Raw genomic sequence first — 21,269 nt, forward strand, 5'->3', positions numbered from 1 at the left:
CATGCTTGCCGCTTTGTTCCACCCCACATTGTAGCGAACAGTTATGATATTTGTGCTTACAATCCGGTTGCCAAATTTGTCTTCATGTATGTTTGCAAGTTTTGCTATTGGATTGTCAATTGTGTTTGAAAGGATCGTAGAACGATTTGCTCATTGGTGATTGGTGAATTTGTTATTGAAAAGATTTACGCCTGCTACAATGTAGTATGGGCACATAACAGTATTCGTCCAACCAAAAAACTGTTTCAAACAATAAACAATACATTCCATCAGGCGATTTTCTCTCCACATACCAGGCGGCAATCTTTCCACGACAATGACGAGTGCAGTTTGCAGTAAAAACTTGTTAGCTTTTCGTTTCAAACAGGGGTTGATGAAGTGAGATTTGAGAATTTTCAAAACTACATAATATTAAAGGTGTGATGTTTTCATCATAAACATCAGTGTTCTTTCAATAGGACAAGGAGAAATTACTAATTAATTATATTTGTCAAGGCTATCAAAGTATTCACCAGGAACAAGGACCTACCACACTCCCTGAAGTCTCTGAACAGTTCCAGTGTCGGCCTCGGTCGTGTAAACCACTTGTGGCATTCAAGTGGAGGTGACCTACACCAGTACACGTACACGATGTCATACATTTGACACACTGGAGTAGTGAGGCTCATTTTTGAACAGGGTTGTTTTCAACCCTGTTCAGTGTAGCCACAAACTCGACACTCACAACATAAAATTCCTATTAATAGTAACGAATGTCGCCTGCCGATTTACCACCAAAAATATAGTTTGAGAAAGTGCAGACTATATAAATTGCAAGCTAGGTTTCCAAAACCGAGGTAGATTTGACAAAGCAAGAAGCAATCATTTACGCAATAACTATTTAAATCATTTAATCTGTTGAACTTAGATAAAGATAACATTAAAGTAGTTTCCTGCGCCAAAAAATGAATGAACATCGAAACGTAAACAAAGAATTACTATCCACTCAAAGCGCATCATTCAATCACGTGACACAATGGTGAAGCCAAGTGAATTTACAGTCGAAGAGATAATCCTGTAATGAGATAATGCAGTAAGTTTATCAGATTTGTCTCCCTTGCCTTTGTAAAGAAGAAGCGGGAAATCTCAAGCTTGATTGAGTGTCATGACCAGTTGAAGTCAACAGAGATGTTTGTGTTACTTTGTTTTAGAAAACTTGTTTTACTTGGAATCTGATGTTCTGATGGTTAGTATTGATTTGCATTTGTTGTCTTTTGTGTTTGTCTTGGGTTAGCAATGGATTGGAATGATCATTATTTCATTCAGCTGCATTTATTTAGTTTTGTCATGTATTTTCACGACATTAGCAGATTTTGTATTTGTAAACGAGAATGGCAGTACCGTGATATTCTTTTAGCCTCTTTCCATATACTAATATATGCGGGTTTGGTTACAGATGATAACATGCATGGATAACAGAAGTCACCATGGGAGTACGAGGGAGTAGGAGTGTTTGATTCCATAAATCAGTAAGTTCCATGTCAACGTTTTGTTGTATGTACTGTGTTGTTGTTGCTGTTGTTGTTAACTTATACACATGTTATTATTCATTATCTTATGATTAATTATATTTATATTTTCAGGACGCTCCGAAATTATATCTACATTCGATAATGTTGAATATAGAGATATTGAAGAACACTGTGTTTGTTGTTTGAACTATCAAACTGCTACATATGGTAACCTGGACATATAGACCCACCCTCGCTTAGGAATTGCAAATGTATTCTCATCTTAAAACCTGGAATGACCTAGAAAGCAACAATTGTCTCATTGATCTCAATGATCGCACAGTTTCCCTGCTAAAAACATCACGCGGTAGCCAACGTGGGAATAACAAACGCACGCATGAAAGGCAAGTACTAAAGCGCTGACGAATACATCGATCCGAGATGCCAAGATAAGCTCCGGCCCCTTAGATATTGTTACTACGCGCCTTAAGCGTAAATTCAAAATGGCGGCTCTCGCTGCTACGAAAACATCAAAATCCGATTCTCTTGCGAAGATTCCGGACAATATATCAGTTAAATATTTACCAGATAAGGCCAAATTATAGGGAAAGGTCTTAGAAAAGGGATTAAATTACTTTCTACAAGGTTATATTCATGACATTAAAGTTTTGGAAGAGGAAAGTATCTGCTATGTTACCGCGAGATGCTGGCCTTCAATGAGAAAAAACGACAAGCCTCATATGTTAAGTGTCGATGTGGAGAGGGATTCCATACGATATACGTATTGCTCATGAAAGGCAGGGTATGTGGATTTCCAATTGTATTTAAAAAAAAATATTATACAGCAGCTTTATTCTTAAATATACATTGTGTAATATAAGCACTTTTGGATCGCCATGTCTTTTACATTTCATGCCGTAATACGGAAAACGAAAAAAATATTTGCAAGTCGTCGAGTAGAGAAAGAAGTAATATACTATATGTTGTATTTCAATTTATTGGTTTTCATATTTCTAGTTACTGCCTCGTTTTAGACATTTAACATCTGGAAAGTCAAATGATACTTCACGGGTCAGTGTAGGATAAACACATGCCAATTCCACAGCATGATATCATGCTTTTGTTTTGACAACTTCTGTCAACAATCTCTGTTTTCATTTTTTATAGATTGAGCGGTCATTGTTCACACGTGGTTGGCTTAATCAAGTCACTTCAGGAACTCAATTTGTACAACTTCACCCATGTTCCTGATCAACAAAGTTGCACAAGTATTTCCCAACAATGGAATGTGCCAAAGGGATCAAAGATCAAGCCAGTTAGAGTGAACCAAGTCATAGTAGCACAGTCGGAAAAGGAAACCTGTCCTTTGCCAGATGGATACACACACCAAGTTTACAAATTTTAAATTTAATTAAATAAATGAACTACAAACAAACAATTCACTTTACAATGCTTTTTTCCAAACATAAATAAACTAACAGTTATTCAATTATATCAAAGAAGCAGAAATAAAATCATATGATTCCTGTATAATATTTAAACAAATTTTAACTCTTGCTTCTTTGAGCAGAAATATATCGACATTTAAAGTTTGTTTATATTCCCACCAGTTGCTTTAAAATCTGAATTTCATAACACTTTGATGAAAGTGCAAACTGTAATTCTTCAACTTGGACTTCTTTTTGTGACAGCTGTTCTTTTAGGGAAGCATTCTGAGCGGTAAATGCAAACATATCCAAAGGTGATGTCCCTGAAAATAAATACATAATAAATTTTACATTTAAGACAAGATGTTTAAAACTGACTCCTACCATTTCTCAAGAGTGCGGGAATACCTCTGATTGAAATGCAGCACCTATTGATTTACCGAAAGAGTTCACACCATTAAATTACCACACAACCTGTGAAGACCGAAGTAAAATCGAACTGACAACAAGATCACAGGCATTGTTAGAGTGTTGGTTTCACTTACATGGACATTCGGTCTGTGTTTCTACTCCTTGTACAGTGTCTGCAGGATCCTGGACCAGCTTTTCTCTGAAAGAAATTGTTGTAATGTTGATATAATTATATGCAAAGTTACACACAAAAAACTGAATAATTTCCGTGTAATAATGTTCTCTTCAGTTCTTTTGAGTGTTCTGTTCTGTAACATACCAAATACTTGTATTAAAATATATGTAACTATAATGCTGTTGTTTGGTATTGAAAAAGGAACAGTGGCATTTTAAAAATGAGTAGAAGTCTACAAAATAATACAGTCTCAGTTTTGCAATTTATCCTACATGGTACATGTTATTCAATCTTTCGCGCACTCCATAAAGATAAATAAAACTCTAACGTACAGGCATGTGATATCTTGTATAAAATGCATACACTTGCATTTTGTGTATAAATGCTGCCATAAGTTTCCTTTCCAAGTGACCGCTTTGTGTGGAGTTTTCTTGAAGATGTTATTCTCCAGCCATCAGCTGATAATGGGTCAGGATACTCTTTAGATGGTCCATTTCCTCCATGAAAGTGCTTAAATATGCATAATAGTAAAATATAATTAGTGTGACAAGACTCCACAATGCCAGTCAGTAACATATTATACAATAAAACAGTAGTTTAAACTTGACACATTCTTTACCTGATGGAAACTGTTTAAGGTTTCAACTAGCATGATCATGGAAGTCAATATTTAGGACACAAGAAAGTAAACAAAATTGCATTTGCAGAATTCAGAATTTTAATTGAAATTATTGTATTTTGGTCGTTTTACGATAAAACCAAATTTTAATTTACTAACCTTCGAGCAGACATCTTCGTGCTGGTTTATCCTGTTAACATTCAGTTTCTCGTGTGGCCGTCCACAGGCTTTAATCCAGCATTTGCACTTTTCAATGTCGGATTATAGGTAGGAAATCGTTTAAATCCGCCTCCATTTAGTCCCTCCGGATACCTTTCATCCGCATAACATATTCCCCATCCGCATCGTTTAACCATTTTCACAAATAAGTCTTAAAACTTCAATAAAATGTCCGGTTGTCAACAGTTATCGCTGCTGTGAGTGTGGGTAAAGATGGCGGACAGGACTCGGTGAATATTATGCAGCTTTCTCATTGGTCAATAATGATTAGTCTGATTGACAGGTCGGATCGATGTATTACCTGACGATATAGAAATAGAAGAGAGTTGCTGACCATATAGACAATGAAGGAAAAAAGTTTTGAAATTAAAGATTTTATGCTAACTTTGTTTTGTATATATATATTTACACTTTTTATAGTGTACGTATAGACGGATGTTTGTGCATTTATTTTTGAAAATGAAATTTTATTGAAATGAATCGATTTCTATTTTTGCTGGTTTGGTGTAAATATGAGAAAATATCGAGGATTTAATAACTTTTTTAGGTTTTTCATCTAAAAATGTTTGAAATCAATTATTTAATTTTTCATCATTTTAATTAAGAAACTATTTCTCTTTAATCTGTTGTATTTTCGAAGTTGTTTTGTGAATAACGAGGCAAATATGTGCAAACTCTTTCTAATGAGTAAAGTTTGATCAGTATATATATATACTCATATGTAACACCATATGATGGAGTTCTGCTTGGATTGGTTACATTCTCCATCCTTGTTTGCCTTCTTACACAGCGACATAATTTTTATTGTCATTAAAATATTATTTTTTCATTTACCATCATGATTCAATAAACCTGGGGCGGCCCATGTGGTTGTTTTACACGGGGACTCTTAGATTCACTCTGCAACATATCAGCACCTTATTAATACACACATGATCGCGAATCATAATGGAGAAAACCCGTATAAAACCCTGTTCATGCAGCGCTATCAGCGCTTTGATTTCCCCTTGCGATTATTTCTGCGAAATTCCAGATAGTGTGTTAGCATATAATACGCGGCCTTTCCTGTCAGCAACGTCGAACACATATGATTAGGAATTATGTCTTGTTCAGATGAGTATGGTCTGATCATCTGAAGTAAGTAATGTTGTGGAGAGCACGTCTCCTTCTTCATAATCAACAATTTCTCCCCCCCCCCCCTCGGGCTCAAAATCAGACCAAGGGGTTATGTTCTTGGTGTTTACACAATTTAATGTGTCAATATCGGAGTTTAGTCCCGGTGTTGTTTTTACTTCAGACTGACTTCCGAAATTGAAACAGGAACAATCGAACCCTTGTAGTCTATAAGTGATCGCCTCGTTTTTCTCCATTGTAAGGAATGTGGTTCTTCTTCTCCTTATCATCCAACTGTTGATCCCCATGTCGTCAAACGCCCTCGACAGGCAGAGAGACATGGTCCTGTAAAACTATTTTTAAAAGTTCGATAAGTCGTAGAATTTCATTTTCATTTTACTTTCCAGTGAAAACAGAGTAAGTTAATGACTGATTTACAAAAAAACTATATCGTCAATCAAGTAATTGTTTCCAAGAGATGCAAATTAAAAAATCCAACTTCCAATTTCATTTAGCGATAATTAACGACGATTTTTTATCCAATACATGTATTGCTAGTGAGGTTACATACTTTTGCGCCTACCGTTTGTTTCCAATTAAGAATATGATTGTCTTGTGTATACACTTGGATACGGAGGAGATGCAGTCGAAACTTTTGCCATGCCTCTGTTTAAAGGCATACCGTGACAATGATGGAATGTCCATGGAAAAGCCTAGTAGTTGAGCATTAACTATTCTATTTCTCGTTCTATTATCTAGTCATAGTACGTTATTATTCGTTTTCAATGTTTTAATGACCCAAGTGCGTAATTTGTCAAAAGTGTTATCTATTTGACAAGAAGAGTTGATTAAAATGTCTTCTATTTGTCACATTTTAAAAATCTATATTTGATAAGTTAAATCTAATATGGTTAATGAATACGGCCGTAGAGCAATTTCTGTACCAAGAGTTAATTTTATAAACATAGGTGGACTTAAGGTCTATGTATTTTTAAACAAGTTTGGCTACTCGACTTGTTCCTGTAGATTATGATATATTATAAGTACAAACATGTATATATGATTAGCATCTATGAAACTATGCTGTTGTTTTCTTTCATTCTGACCTTACTTGGAATGTCACAACGACAGCACTGGTTTGTTTGTTTAATTGTGTTGATCGAGAGGCAAGTTAGATTCCGCAAGAGTGATAGACGTGAGACAATGTCGCCAAAGGGCTAAACAAGAGCTTAGCAAAAGCGCTGCTGGAATGCAAACATCAATGCTTTAATTGTGATTGTATTTTCATTCGGACAATGGACATAACTAAACAATTATTAAAGCCATATTCAAGGATATTTTTCCATATGCGTGTACTGTCACTTGCATAAAGATATCCATTTTCATATTGATATCTTGGATTGCCATGGTTAAAGTAAAAAACAAACGATAATGATGGCACGGATATTATGCAATAAAATGACAATTTGAAAATTAGACAAGGTTAAGGCTAACAGAACCTTGTTAAGTATTTGCTGTGCGGACGTCCTCCACAAGCTGTAGAAACCCATATTTAAAGATGGCAATGGTGCGGCCATCTTGTCCTTGTCGTTTTTTTTGGCTGTTGCTTGAGGCGCTTCTGCTGTTCCAACTCGTATTCACGTTTCGACTGCCTGTTGGAAAGAGGTCAGCATTGATTAGATAACGTAAAATAAATATATTACTATATATCAAGCCCAACCCTTATGGCCGAAGGACATAAACCATCTTATCAACAATTGTGTTATGTGATCTTTTTTTTTGAATTCTGTATTTTTGATTGCAATAATATATGTTTGAAACAAATGGTTTTGCTGAATATATTTCGTCAGGGTTCACAAGCTTACTAAGTATATTTCTGCCATATTATTAAATTACTATTCGAGATAGTGTCACCAATTAATGTAATTCAAAGGCTTAGCATTAAAAAGCAAAACAGTTGTAACTCCTCTACTTTTATAATTTATGTAAGTTAGTGTTGCGCTCAGCCCTAAAGATGCATTTTCCCAGGCATAGCTTGATATAGGCACTCTAGCCCGAGGCAAAGACGGATTTTTTAAAAACGAAAAACAAGCAACACGGAGCAAACATCAATCCTGGTAATCGAAGAAGGGGCATAACTCGACACTTATTAGCGTCAGAGATATAGGCATTTATATACATGAGTGTATCGCATCTGCTAACATGCGTACCAAGTTTCATGTGCATATCTTGAATGTTTCATTTTAGTTATGAACACGGTTAAAGGTTTTGTTCGCCACAACTGACGACACAAAGGCTATCATGAAAAACAGACGACCTACAAATTATGTTGTATTTTTTTTTTTTTAGTTTCAAGTTTTTCAAGTTTTTATTGGCAAATCGGCATCTTGCCTTTGGCCATTTACACATTGCATAAATATCGATATGGCCAAGACACAAACGTACATGAACAAATATTACAAATATAATATAAAATGCATATGAAAATGTATATATATTGACAGTTGAAATAATCAATATACTAAGTAATTAACGAGTTATACAAACTATATCATGATTAATTATTGTCATTTCTGTCATTTTCATAATAACTTTAATTATAATCAATATTTTTGACATTACTATTATTATTATTTAAGTAAAATTAAGAAGCAGCCAAAAGTTGGAGTTTTTCCTCTCGAAATTTCATTGCATCGGAAATAAATCTAGCAACATTGTTAATAACCTTAACATTTTGACAGGATAATAAATTCTTAAATTTAAGTAAGCTAGGCCAGTGTGATTTTATTCCATGTTTTCTTCGTATATCACTATAAGCGGAACAACATAGTAGAAAGTGAAATTCTGACTCAACAGTATTCTGTGCACATAATTTACATTTACGTTCTGCCCTAATAACATTATTAAATCTACCCCTTTCAATTTCCAAATTATGTGAAGATAATCGAAATTGTGACAACTTTTGTCTAGATTTAGTATTATAAACACAATCTAAGTATTTTTCGTATTTAAATTTGCATTTAAATGTTTTATAGTATTCCATTTTGGGTTGATTAGACAATATATCACTCCATTGTTGTGCGTATTGATCTCTCAGTCTTTGCACCAAATTTGGTATATAATTGATATCAGCATTAAATTCAAAGAAAATATTACCATGACCGAGATTATCTAACACCCGTTTGACTGATAAACACCATAGGTTTATATATGAGTTATTAGCGATATTTCTATTTAAACCATTATATAAATTACATTGTTCAGTAAAAACGTTAAACATAAGTGAATCTGGGTTATTCATAACCTTAGCCCAGTAGCTTAAAGCTCTTTGCTTGCATATGATAGACAATGGGAATCTACCCAACTCACCAAACACAGCTGCATTTGAAGTCTGGGGGCGTACTCCTAACAGCAATTTACAAAATTTTGAGTGCAACTTGTCGACGTCATTTGTGTTGTAAATCCCCCATACCTCAGAGCCATATAGAATAATTGGCACAACAAGCGCAAAAAACAATGAGAGTTTTGTTTTAACATCTATATTGACACGACTAAATATCGATAATAAATGGTTATATGCTTTCAAAGCTTGCTCATTTAAAGTATTTATTACCCGTGATAAATTACCAGTGTAATGAAACTTAATACCTAGGTAACAGAATTCACTGACAATTTCAATAATATCACCATTGGTAGACCAATTGAATGTACAATTGCTTTTTCTTTTCTCAAAAACACAAACTTTAGTTTTATTTACATTTATCTTTAAGCCCCATTTGCATGAATATTGATATATAGTGTCCAGTTGTAATTGTAAACTATCTGCACTGGTAGTGAATAACGCAATATCATCAGCAAATAGTAGCATGAATATGGATAGCAAGCGTAAGTCTTTTTCCGTAAGGTTGGTAAAATCTATACAATCATTAATGTCATTTATAAATAATATAAACAATAATGGAGACAATGGTTCGCCCTGCTTAACACCAAGAGTAACATTAAACATTTCAGAATATGACATACAAGCAGAATCTTTAATACAAGACTTAACATTGAGATAAATAGCTTGAATCATTTTAAGCATTTTGCAACTCATACCAGATTTCAAAAGTTTAATCCAAAGCGCTTCATGTATGACAGTATCAAACGCTTTTTCGTAGTCTATAAAGGCACAATACAACTTGTATTTATTATTAATAACATTCTGAATAATAGTATGTAATATAAAAATACAATCAGTTGTGCTACGGCTATCTCTAAACCCAAATTGAGATGAGTTTAATATAAATTCACGTTCACACCACTTGTTTATTCTATTCCGTAATGTAATTGAAAATATTTTAGCAATAATATTTATTAAAGTTATACCTCTATAGTTAGCAGCACAAGATCGATCACCTTTCTTAAAGATAGGAACTATGACGCCTTTACACCAAGCCTCAGGATAAATTCCTTTGTCAAAGATAAAATTAAAAATCTTAACAAGATAGGGAGAAATAAAATGCTTAGAATCAACGAAAAAATCAGCAACATTATTTTGCATATCAGGACTTTTATGTCTTTTTAAATTTGAAATAGTTTTTAAAATTTCTGTGATCGTAAAAGGGCAGTCTATATCATAAACATTTATTGGTTCCTCTCTGGTTAAAAAATCGTCGTTGTCGAATGAGCTGAAGTGTGGAGTATTTGATATATCCTTAAAATGTTTGATAAAATCATCAATATTGACATCGTGACTACTAGAAATAGGCTTAGCCTTATATTTGTTTATATATTTCCAGAACTTTCTTGGTCTAGACTTACTAAGAGTACATAATGTTTTACGTTCCTTAGTATAAAAAACACGCTTTGCTTTGCGTTTAACATCACAAAAGCTAGCTCTAGCATTTAAAAAAGCTAAACGATTTTCATTCGTAGGTGAATCTTTAAATACCCTTTTGCAAAGATAAAATATATTTTTATGATCTTTGCAAGTTACATCAAACCACAATGATTTTCTAGTGTTGCATTTACGTAGAGGGTTTACATTAAAAGACTTTCCAATCAGCTGAAATGATATATCATAAGTAAGATCACACAGTTTATTTATACATACATCAAAGTCCACATTGTCATGTAATAAATTATTGGTAATTTCATCAAATAATTGTTTTTTACCATCTAACGCATGTTGTAACACATTGGCATCGCAGGTATCCCAAATAATCTTATCATAAGTAGAATTCAAGTTTGTATCATCATAAAGAGTATTACAATTCAAAGAAAAATCAATCGGGCAATGGTCGGAAAACTCTGTAGCGTCTAGAACTTTAAAACTATCTAAGCAAGTAAATAAATTGTAATTTACTATCACATAGTCAACAACACTAGAAGCAAATGTGTTTCTAATAAAGTTATGACATGTAAAATGACCTGGCTCTAATCTACCATTAACGATAAATATACTATTTTCTTTACAAAGTGATAATAATTTGTTACCAAAAGGATTAGCCTGGTCATCGAAAGACGAGCGTGGCGGTAGTACGTCAAGCGGAACATCGTACTCCGGCATATCAACATATCGATTAAGATTAATATTCTCAATTATATCTGATCGTTGACCTACCCTTGAATTAAGATCACCTGTTAACATTATATCACCCAACTGACTATAACATCTTATATCGACAGCAAGTTGTTCATAGAAATCAAATTCAAATAAAAGAGAGTTTTCGTTCGTATAAACATTTGAATCAGTTGGTGGTATATAGCATGCACAGACAAATATATCATTATCCGTCCCAAAAAAAGTCTTTTTGAGTTTAAACCATATAATACCTTTGTTATTTAGTTTAACAAGTTCTATTCCCTTCGAATATGATTTCTTGTAATAAATAATAACCCCGCCACTATTACGTTTAGCCTTTCGATTGCATTTTGGACGAGGACATGAAAAGCTTTCAAAATTCTCTAAGTTGAGATTGGTAGTTTTAGAAGACCAAGTTTCTGAAAATATTAACACATCATAAGAGTATATAAAGTTTAGAAAATCTGCATCATTTAATTTTGAAATTAAACCCTGAACATTCCAAGATAAAAAGTGAAGCTGCTTCTGTTCATTTTCCTAGCTGGGGCGTGGCTGTCCTTGACCATCCTGGCTGCCGGTGTCTCCGCGGCGCTGGTTCCGGGGACAACTATTGGTCGCTTTTTCCCATGTTCGAAATGACCAATGCGATGAGCGCGATCAATTTTTATTTTGCTTTTAGAGTCCTCGATTTTTAGGTCATCTTCACAAAACTGGATAATTTTGTTCAAACAATTTTCAGATTTGCGATCCTCGAACGTTTTTTCTTCTTCAAAATTGAAGAAAAGCAAATTATCGCGCATTGATCGTGACTGAAGATCTAATATATTCTCTGATATGCTCGAGTTTTCATTATTCAGGGTTTTAATACTGTTTAATAGTTCTGTGTGGTTACGTTTGATTTCATCGCATGTTTCGCTATCAAACGCACGGCTCTGCTCAAACTCGGCTAACTTTTTGTCAGCTTCAAAAATTTTTATTTCTAGCGAGGCAACATTGACTTCTACTAAAGTAACTTTGCCTGAAACAGCCTTGACATCAATTTCAATTTTGTTCAGTTTTGATTGTATGTTCTTCTGACAGTTTTCAATGGAGCAGAGTTTTGACATTATTATTATTTAAGTAAAATTAAGAAGCAGCCAAAAGTTGGAGTTTTTCCTCTCGAAATTTCATTGCATCGGAAATAAATCTAGCAACATTGTTAATAACCTTAACATTTTGACAGGATAATAAATTCTTAAATTTAAGTAAGCTAGGCCAGTGTGATTTTATTCCATGTTTTCTTCGTATATCACTATAAGCGGAACAACATAGTAGAAAGTGAAATTCTGACTCAACAGTATTCTGTGCACATAATTTACATTTACGTTCTGCCCTAATAACATTATTAAATCTACCCCTTTCAATTTCCAAATTATGTGAACATAATCGAAATTGTGACAACTTTTGTCTAGATTTAGTATTATAAACACAATCTAAGTATTAGTAATCCGGACAATGCTCTCATACAATTAAATTAGTGATAGAATAACATAATTCCAAGGTAATCATGCCACAGTGATCACTACTGGACAGGCCGATAGATTTTGTTTGTTTCTGTGCATATATATCACCGAGTGAGCAACAAAAGGTATAGTTGATGAATGCCGTAATACGAGTAAAACATACTTTTGGTATACATGATGACATTTAATGCAACGACTCGAATACTGTCAGTGATACTGTACTGGGACCACTCTAGATGTTATTCATCGTAGGGCCCGCGGCAGTTGAGGTTCAAAATTACTCATTTGGCGAATATCCCATAAAACGGTGGAAATAAAACCCCTCCTTTGGCATAAAAAATATTTCGCAGTCACACTTGGGATGTAACGGGGTCAAGACATAATGCAGCCACTATAGGGCGCGGGCAAACCTCATAAAACTCAACAACAACAACTGCCAGTGAAAACTTTACCTTGAAGATAACTTCCTTCTGAACATGCATGCGATGTATACAGTTGTTTTATCGAAAAATTCTTGTAGATCTGAGCTCGTTTCCACACATATGTCTCAACCCGAAATCTGCTAACCTTCATAACTTGTGAATGATTAAGATTGTAGAAAATTGTAAAATATTTAATATGTAGAAATAAACGACAAACAGTTGATTATTTGTTTATTATGTACTAAAACACATATTTTATGATTCTCAGTCCAAGAGATCACCCTAGTGATTAATCGCTCGACTGGCCAAAAAATGCAGTCCAAATACCAAGTAACTGTGATCTATTAATCTATTTTAAGGGATGTTATTCTTTTGCCTAAATGAATGTAAGAGTCAGTCTTTCTTTATATACAAAATTTGATCATTAACAGATTGTTCTCCATTAATAGACATCTTGGTTTTTTAAACTTCCATGTTGTTTATATAGCTTGACACTCCCTTTGTCTATCACTTGACTGCCATTCAATTAGTTTGCACTCCCATAATATTAGTTTGGCTCAACTAACGTTTTACTTGGCAATGCCATCCTTTTGCTATCCGTTATGACAATTTAAATTTAAATTTTTGGGAGTTTTTTTTATATGAAAGGTGCCATATTTAATATGGCAGGCAGTTTAAATCTTAATTTCTTTCTTTGTCTCCCAACACCCATATCACTTCTGGTCAAAGGCAAACCTGTTCCGTTTTGGCGGGGGTGGGGTGGGGTGGAGGGGTACTTATGCGTAACAAACCTAGCACCCATTGAAATTCTGGAACCGCCCTGTATAATATCCTGGTACTGGTACACTTCATTTCACAGATTCAGAATTCAGCCGGTTCAGGAATACAGGATTAATCAGTTTGACTTTTTTGTATTCTGACGTGGTTGAACATCATAAGATGGTTTCCATTTCCTTATGCTAACGTTCAGAACACATGCATGTTTGATTAATAAGAATCCACATGTTTAACTCGTTAACTCAAGTACTACTTAAAATAACTGAGTTATGAGTGGTTTTCAGTTCTACAAAAATTGGATTTCACATCAATTTCCGATCATTTTACGAAACGTTTCTATTACTTCTTCATTTTTATCATTTTTTTTAAAAAATAATTTTTTATCCCTTTATAAAAATTTTATTAACAATTCTAAACACAAAAATTAAAGATATTTTTTTCAAAATAAATAAGTTATGAACGGGTTTGACTTGTTATGGGAATTTCACGTGCAATCTACTGGATTCTGTAACATGCTAACATTTCATTGAAACAACCTTGTAAAACACCAGAAAATTATTGCTATAAACCGTTCATCATGCATTGTATCAACTTATCTTGTTGTATTATTTAAAATATGAACGGTCGAGTCTCTCTAATAGGAGTAATTGACTCTTTCTCTCTCTTCAATATTCGTACACCTCATGAGCAATATGGCGGATCAAAATGGGTTCAAAATTGCGCGCGTCTATTTTAAGATAAGGAATTAAACATCCATTTTTTTTCGGAATTATCTAAATGACATGATTAGAAGCTATCGATATAATTTTTTATGCTAATTTTTGTTTAACAATATGAATTTTAACAACAACAAAAAAAGAAAGAAAAAGTTCTATAAACATGCGACACTATGCGGAAATTCCAATTACAGAAACCAAGGGCACAGACAAGGGAAGCAACTTGAATAATAACATGATCGAATTTTATTATTTATTTGCAGCAGTTTCACGATTTTCGAGCAACTTCTTGTTACATCATGTGTATATCATGTATTAACTTGAAAAATACAACCTATTACAAACAATAACCAAATCACAACGTCGGTTCGATGTCTAATTGCGACGTCGGACTGACATCGTTGATACAACGTTGTATTTAAGTCGCCGACGTCGCGACCTAAATCCAACCTATATCCGACGTTGATCCAACGTCATGTGTTTGCTGGGATATATTGTTATCAAATTTATATTATTATGTACCCCTTTCTGGCAGGTTTATGACGGATGATGTTATGCCTAGCTTTACCGTGAAGGGAAAAAGGAGAAAATGACTTTCCAAAGTTTTTCAAGGTGTTCAAGGTAATACTTGCCAAGTCAAATCTGCTTCTTGACAGTAATCATTTAAGTACTGGTATGTTATTATTAAAGTGAGTACCAGGTAAAGTCTTGCGCATTCACCTCTTATAAAAATAGCACTGGTGCCCGCTCTAGGAAAACAAAGCAATTATTCACTGAAAATGATTTAATCCGCGATAGATTTGATCACAGATTCTAGTAACTGAAATAAGTAAAACAATTAAAAGATAATGAAAAAATACAGCAAATATTGTACCAAAACTGGAGAAATTTTGTTGTGTGGAATTTGATATCAAAACTTTATTTTCAGCAGTTTCAAGTCCATATAATTTTATTTGACAAGATGGTTATGTATTTCAGCAAGTGTTTACTGCTACTGAACATGAGGTTGATGGGGCAATTGGATCCTGTCTGAAGTATGCTCCAACGCTGTTACAACGTCTTTCCAACGTCAATTGTTTGCTGGGGTGTTGCCTGCTACGCTTCAACAGTCAAATCGTTGACTGTCACGGAAGAAACCTTCTGAAACACCCAGACTAAGTAAAACTGAAAACATGATAACATCAGTTTTTGAGCCGGGAAATCAAAGCTTTTGGATTTTTTTGTTTAAAAAGTATTATAAAGTTGAACGGAAACTAATATCACAACTTTTTAGAGATTATTTGGCATTATTTGATAAAATAATGTCTCCTGTTAAGAGAAATATTCCGGACACTGGCAATCTGGATAGACAAAATGATAAACACTTTTGTTAGGAAATACAAAAAAATGGGGATTTACGAACAAGTTTCACTGCTTCTTCTTATACCAGCTAATGCACTTTATGCCATTGAAAACGTTACGGATTCCTGGTTTGAACTTCCAGGAGTTGCTTGGTACGGATTATGGTGTGCCAAATTTTGCGACAATATAGGTGAATGCCATTTTGTTCCAACATTCTTTACAAATAAGCCAGGTAATTGTATAATTATATATCATTCATTGATCATATTAAAACACATACTAAGTCTTTACCATGTGTGCGGCAGTTAATACAATAATACCTCTCACACACTAGGGTTAGCTAACTTCATGCAAAACGGGCAGAGGAAAAAGAATTATATCAATTTACTGTAGTTGTCATAATCGGTTGATATTTTATATCACCCCCGCCATGTAGAATTTGAGAAAAAAGAACATTCAATGAGCGTCCATACTGTTGTATGTATGAGTGTTGTTGGTTGTTTTCATTGTGTGTTTATACATCAAGGCTAAGAGATATAAAGATTTATTTGAAAACCGGATTCTTTATATTATGCTTGTGTTTTATATTTTTCAAAGCGGACGTGGTTTGAAATTATTAATACATAGTTCAATCATACAATGAATATTCTTTTACAGGCGCGCGGCAAGGACTCAAACGACAATGAATATGAGACACATATAAACAAATACAAACACAACAAACAGAGCACACACGCATCAAAATAATTTGAGCGATAAATGATTGGATTACCGCCCTTGAACGGTAATTATCAAAATTAAAAATGAAACAACATATTCGTTAAATATGTTTATGTTTTGTTACTCTTTTAATAATTGAATAACTTAAATCATCGATAGTTTTAAACAGATCCTATGATTGTGTTGTCGTGCATAAAAAGTTATATTGTAAATATGTGTATGCATTCAATGAAAGTCCAACAACATTAATTTTGTACTACGTGTTCACAACAACTGAATAAGCTTACACCGGGCAATAGTGGGCTATCTAGAACGAAACACGCATTATACATAAACATGTACTTCTGCATACATATGTAGGTTTACAGAGCAGGTCTTTATATTTAACTTCAAATATTGATGTTTTGTGCCGAAAACTTTTTCTTAAAGTGTTAGTAACGCTTTTAGTCATAAAACATTTAATTTCGAACGTAAATATAAAATCTATGATCTGTTACTTGGTCAGCAGTCTTAAATCACTGGTTTCCAGACATTTACGCTAAAACGGTACATTCAAGAAAAAAAAGAACGTTGTCCAAACAATGAATCTGTGAGAGAGCAACTTTACGTGTACTGTTCGTTTTTGAAAATATATATCATCAAGACATTTGCCAATTAGATGGTCTTAAACCTTTGACACAGAAACATATTCATACTTTTCCGTAAAATTGCATGCCAAATCTAAACAAATCTCTGATGCAATAATCCTTCGTAAATTTTGCCCAACTGAAACATTTTGCAAATGATTTATGTTTTAAAGCTTGAATTTATACGTTTTAATGCTTGGCCTGCAGCACCAACCTTTGTATTGGATGATCTTGACAAGACTAATTTGATGCAAAGCATCAATAACGTCGCGAATGTTTTTGAAACATGAATAAAAGGAAGCAAATGCATTTAATCAGGATACCAAGTTTGAAGTAAGTGGATAAAAGCATTATTCAGTTATTGAACGAGATCGGGTTTTTAGCTTAAGGTCACCATGCACGACCTTCACCTTTGACTAACTGACATAAAAATAGTTGAGGTACTGGTAATGTTTCAGGGATCTCTTTCAAGTTCGGGGTACTAAGCTTTTTTCATATGTTGATCGGAAACCGATTTAAAGGTTACCACGACATTGACCCTAAAGGAACATAAGTCGACCATATCTCATTATCCGGGAGTGGTCCCAGACCATATTGGTGGGGTCGAGCTGGATCGTCATGTAAATTTGTAATAAAAAATCTAAGAATTTATCATTGATGATTTAATGGACTTTTACTAAACTAAAGATTTACATAGAGTCGAGTATATGATGGCAAGAAAACATTAGCTTAATGGGCTCTTTTCCGACATGAATAACAAACATTCATAACATATCAAAACATAACAATGAGCTTGTGACCTGGAAGTAAATGCAAATAGTTTAAAAAAGGTACAAATATTTGAACAAGCAATTACAAAAGCTGTTCCTTATTATATTCATGCATACAATTATAAAAAGTAAGATGGATTTGAGCACTGAACACAGTGGTAACATCTACTAGTTTCCCCAGCTGTACGGGCAATCCACACACGCCCTGATCCGCTAGTTGACATACTACTGTAAAATGGTAAGTTCTTTCAAGAGTATTACTTAAAGGATAATCGTATACATTTAAATAGTTTAATTATAAGTAGCATTATATACATCGGGAAAACAGCACGCTACATTGATGTGTAATTGGTTAAATATTATAATTAATATGGCTTGATAGGAAATATCTTAGAAGGTGTTACAAAGAGGAGGTATTTTATTTATCGTGTAATTTAAATACTACTAGATTTTGCTAATATAATCAGAAGCAGTAGCGTGTAAAAGCATAGCATAGTGTCTCACATGGTTAGGTCAATCCCTACCCACAGGTAACCACCCAAACCTCTGCCCGGCCACTGTTCTGACAATATCAGCACCAAACACTGTGTAAGAATGTTAATATGTTGGTATATGATATACGTATGAACCCCAGACACCAACACTCCTTCGCAAACTCTATTGCATATGTTTATGAACTTTAAAGTGTTTTCCGGTTTTTCTGTTTTCCGGTAAAATACCGACCCCTTTCACAACAAGTTTTCTTGTGGGTAAACTTAAGACGGACGTATCTTAACTGAAATTCCTGCGACTTGATTGGCTGACGGGTTGTCGTGTGATCATTCGTAAATGTTGGATTACGTACAGTTCCTACATAATATCATTGCTATTTTTATGGGTAATGAATGATCATTGACATTTCATAGTTACCCATTTATTAAAAATCAGATTATTTAAGCTAAGAAAAACATCTTCCGAAACGTTTTTATTGAGCTTTGATGAACCCGGACTTAAGGTTCGTAAACCAAAATATAATAAAACCCATAGCCTTTGAGTTTGAGGACAAGTTATTAAATACCCATTAAATGTGCCCAAAGGTTTGTAACAACGTTTTTGGTATCTTGATGTTTTCGTTTTCTTTAATCAGTGTATACAATTATTTGTTTATAAAGGTTGTTCTTTATCAAACAAAATGTATAGTTTTATTTTATAATAATAATGTTGGCTGGTCCATTTTGATCACGTGATATTCCATGGTACAACATTGAGACCTAATGCAACACTTCCACACATTCCTGTTTCTATGCATGGTAAGACTCCACCTTGTGGCTGCTCTCTGATGGTCCTGCAGTGGGCTGTGCTGCCGTTAGGACCTTGGATGACGGGGGCAACTTTGATGAACTAATCCTTTCACTCCCCTCATCATCTCCATCCGTTATCTTGGGTATGAACGAAAGAACATCTGCGAAACACAATAATATGATGGTGTAACTATTAAGACAAGGGAGACGACTGTGTTTACTTGATCTTTAGTCGGAGTCGGTTTTTATTTGGACGTTATAACTTAGACAAAGTATTTTAAGGTGAAGGACGTGAACATGAGATACCTTTATTTACATTGAAATCACGACTTTATGGCAAAATCACCGTTTGGAAATAGATTAAGGTTAGAAATCAATATCATTGTATGCCTTCCAAATGTGTATTTTGGCGTGTTACTCGCCTACTTCAATTATAATCAGTGTTTTCGTCTTGAGAATTTTGTTACTAAAAATAGAAACACAATCTGTGAGTTGTTTTTGAAAATAATGGCCGAGGAGTTCCGAATGGCTATGCACAGTGATTTGGTGGGAATGAGCTGAATGTTGACCTTTACCAAATTTAGTGACATTTAACCTTAAATAACCTAAAATATATTATTTTTTTCTTCAGATTCATCAAAGGGGTCACTAAATTTTGTAAAGGTCAAAATTCAGCTCATTTCCACCAAATCACTGAGGCTATGGGCCGAATTCAGAACAATCACTCTAACACTCAATGAGTTAGTTCTCTGTTATCACATAACGGTCGAGATAATTTCGAGTGAAAGTTATATCCATATTCACAGGTGTAAGTGAGACTCGAGTGTTTTGCGTGAGTGGGACATTTGTGAGTGCTCGGCTAGGCCACTTGAACCGCCTTTGAGGATTGGTTGAGAATACCAATTGAATAAGTGTGTGTGAAAAAAGTACATGACAAGTAGAAACGATGAAATATATCAGATATTTGTTCCCAGACAATATTTAAGAGACCCGGATAATCTATTTAAGTACATGTACCTTCATTTCAATAACGTGGCCATCTATAAAAAAATCAAATTTTCAAAAGGATGCGCCAATCATATATTTGTTTTGTTTCGTAATGATCTTAAACGTCCAGCAAAGTTGCAATTCATCGATGGCTGCAAAGACAGGTGGCTAAATGTACTCGGAATTAGCATAAGTAAGCGGCCTAGCGGCGTGAAGTTGGCGGACTAGTGGCATTAATTTGTTCTCTATTTCAATGTTTAATTGTTCATGCGTTTAATTGGGAAATATGATAAATCAGTGTATATGAGTTTTCTTCTAAAACAAAGCTAAAATAATCATTTTCCTATCCTATGCAGATTCATCATGCTGGAGCGATTTTTTTTCATTAAGTCAATCAAGCAGTCCAGCGGCCTAGCGACGTGAAGTAAGCGGCCTCGTGTTCTAGCGGCCTAAAAATCATCAAAACTCAATCCAGCAGCCCAGAAAAAGGGGGAAATGCTGATATCCGCTAAAGGATGTTGATTTATGAATAGAACCATTTAATTTATCATTGTTTTAGAAAAGAACACATATAAAATGCTTTGAAATAATTTTAGGCCGCTATTTACATCAGGCAGCTAGGCCGCCAGGCCGCTAACTTTACGCCGCTAGGCCATTTCAGAGCATGGTCAGGGAAGTGATCACTGATATGTATTTTTCAGCCTACATTCAGTTGGATTATCATTATTATTATTATTATCAGTAGTAGTAGTAGTAGTATTATCTTCATCATCATCACCCGCAGCAGCAGCACCATCACCACCACCAGCAACACCAACACAACCACCATCATCATCTCATCATTACTATTATTATTAATATTATTGTTATTATTATTATTATTATGATTATTATTATTATTATTAACATTTCTTGAGTTGTTTTTCACTCCGAGGTGTAGTTTCCCCATTAGATGTAGATTAATTCTATCCATCTGCTATTTTTTATTAAGTGTTTTCAACTTTCATATTTCATTTTCAAACGCCCAAGACCGCTTTATGCAGAATACAAAAGCAAGATTATATATGAATACATATTTAAATCACATGGTACAATGGAAAATGGCTAC

General features: G+C 34.1%; 1 long non-coding RNA gene across 1 annotated transcript; it reads right to left on the reverse strand.

Annotated features, from left to right (window-relative positions):
- Nucleotides 1-3,021: 3,021 nt before the first annotated feature.
- Nucleotides 3,022-4,531, reverse strand: LOC128213313 (uncharacterized). The gene is made up of 4 exons (XR_008257710.1): nucleotides 4,282-4,531; nucleotides 3,836-4,013; nucleotides 3,463-3,527; nucleotides 3,022-3,240 (listed from the first exon to the last, which is right to left on the reverse strand). It is a non-coding gene; the product is annotated as an uncharacterized LOC128213313 (long non-coding RNA).
- Nucleotides 4,532-21,269: the final 16,738 nt, after the last annotated feature.

Source organism: Mya arenaria, chromosome 13 (genome assembly GCF_026914265.1).
Source record: "Mya arenaria isolate MELC-2E11 chromosome 13, ASM2691426v1".
Taxonomy (NCBI): Eukaryota; Metazoa; Mollusca; class Bivalvia; order Myida; family Myidae; genus Mya; species Mya arenaria.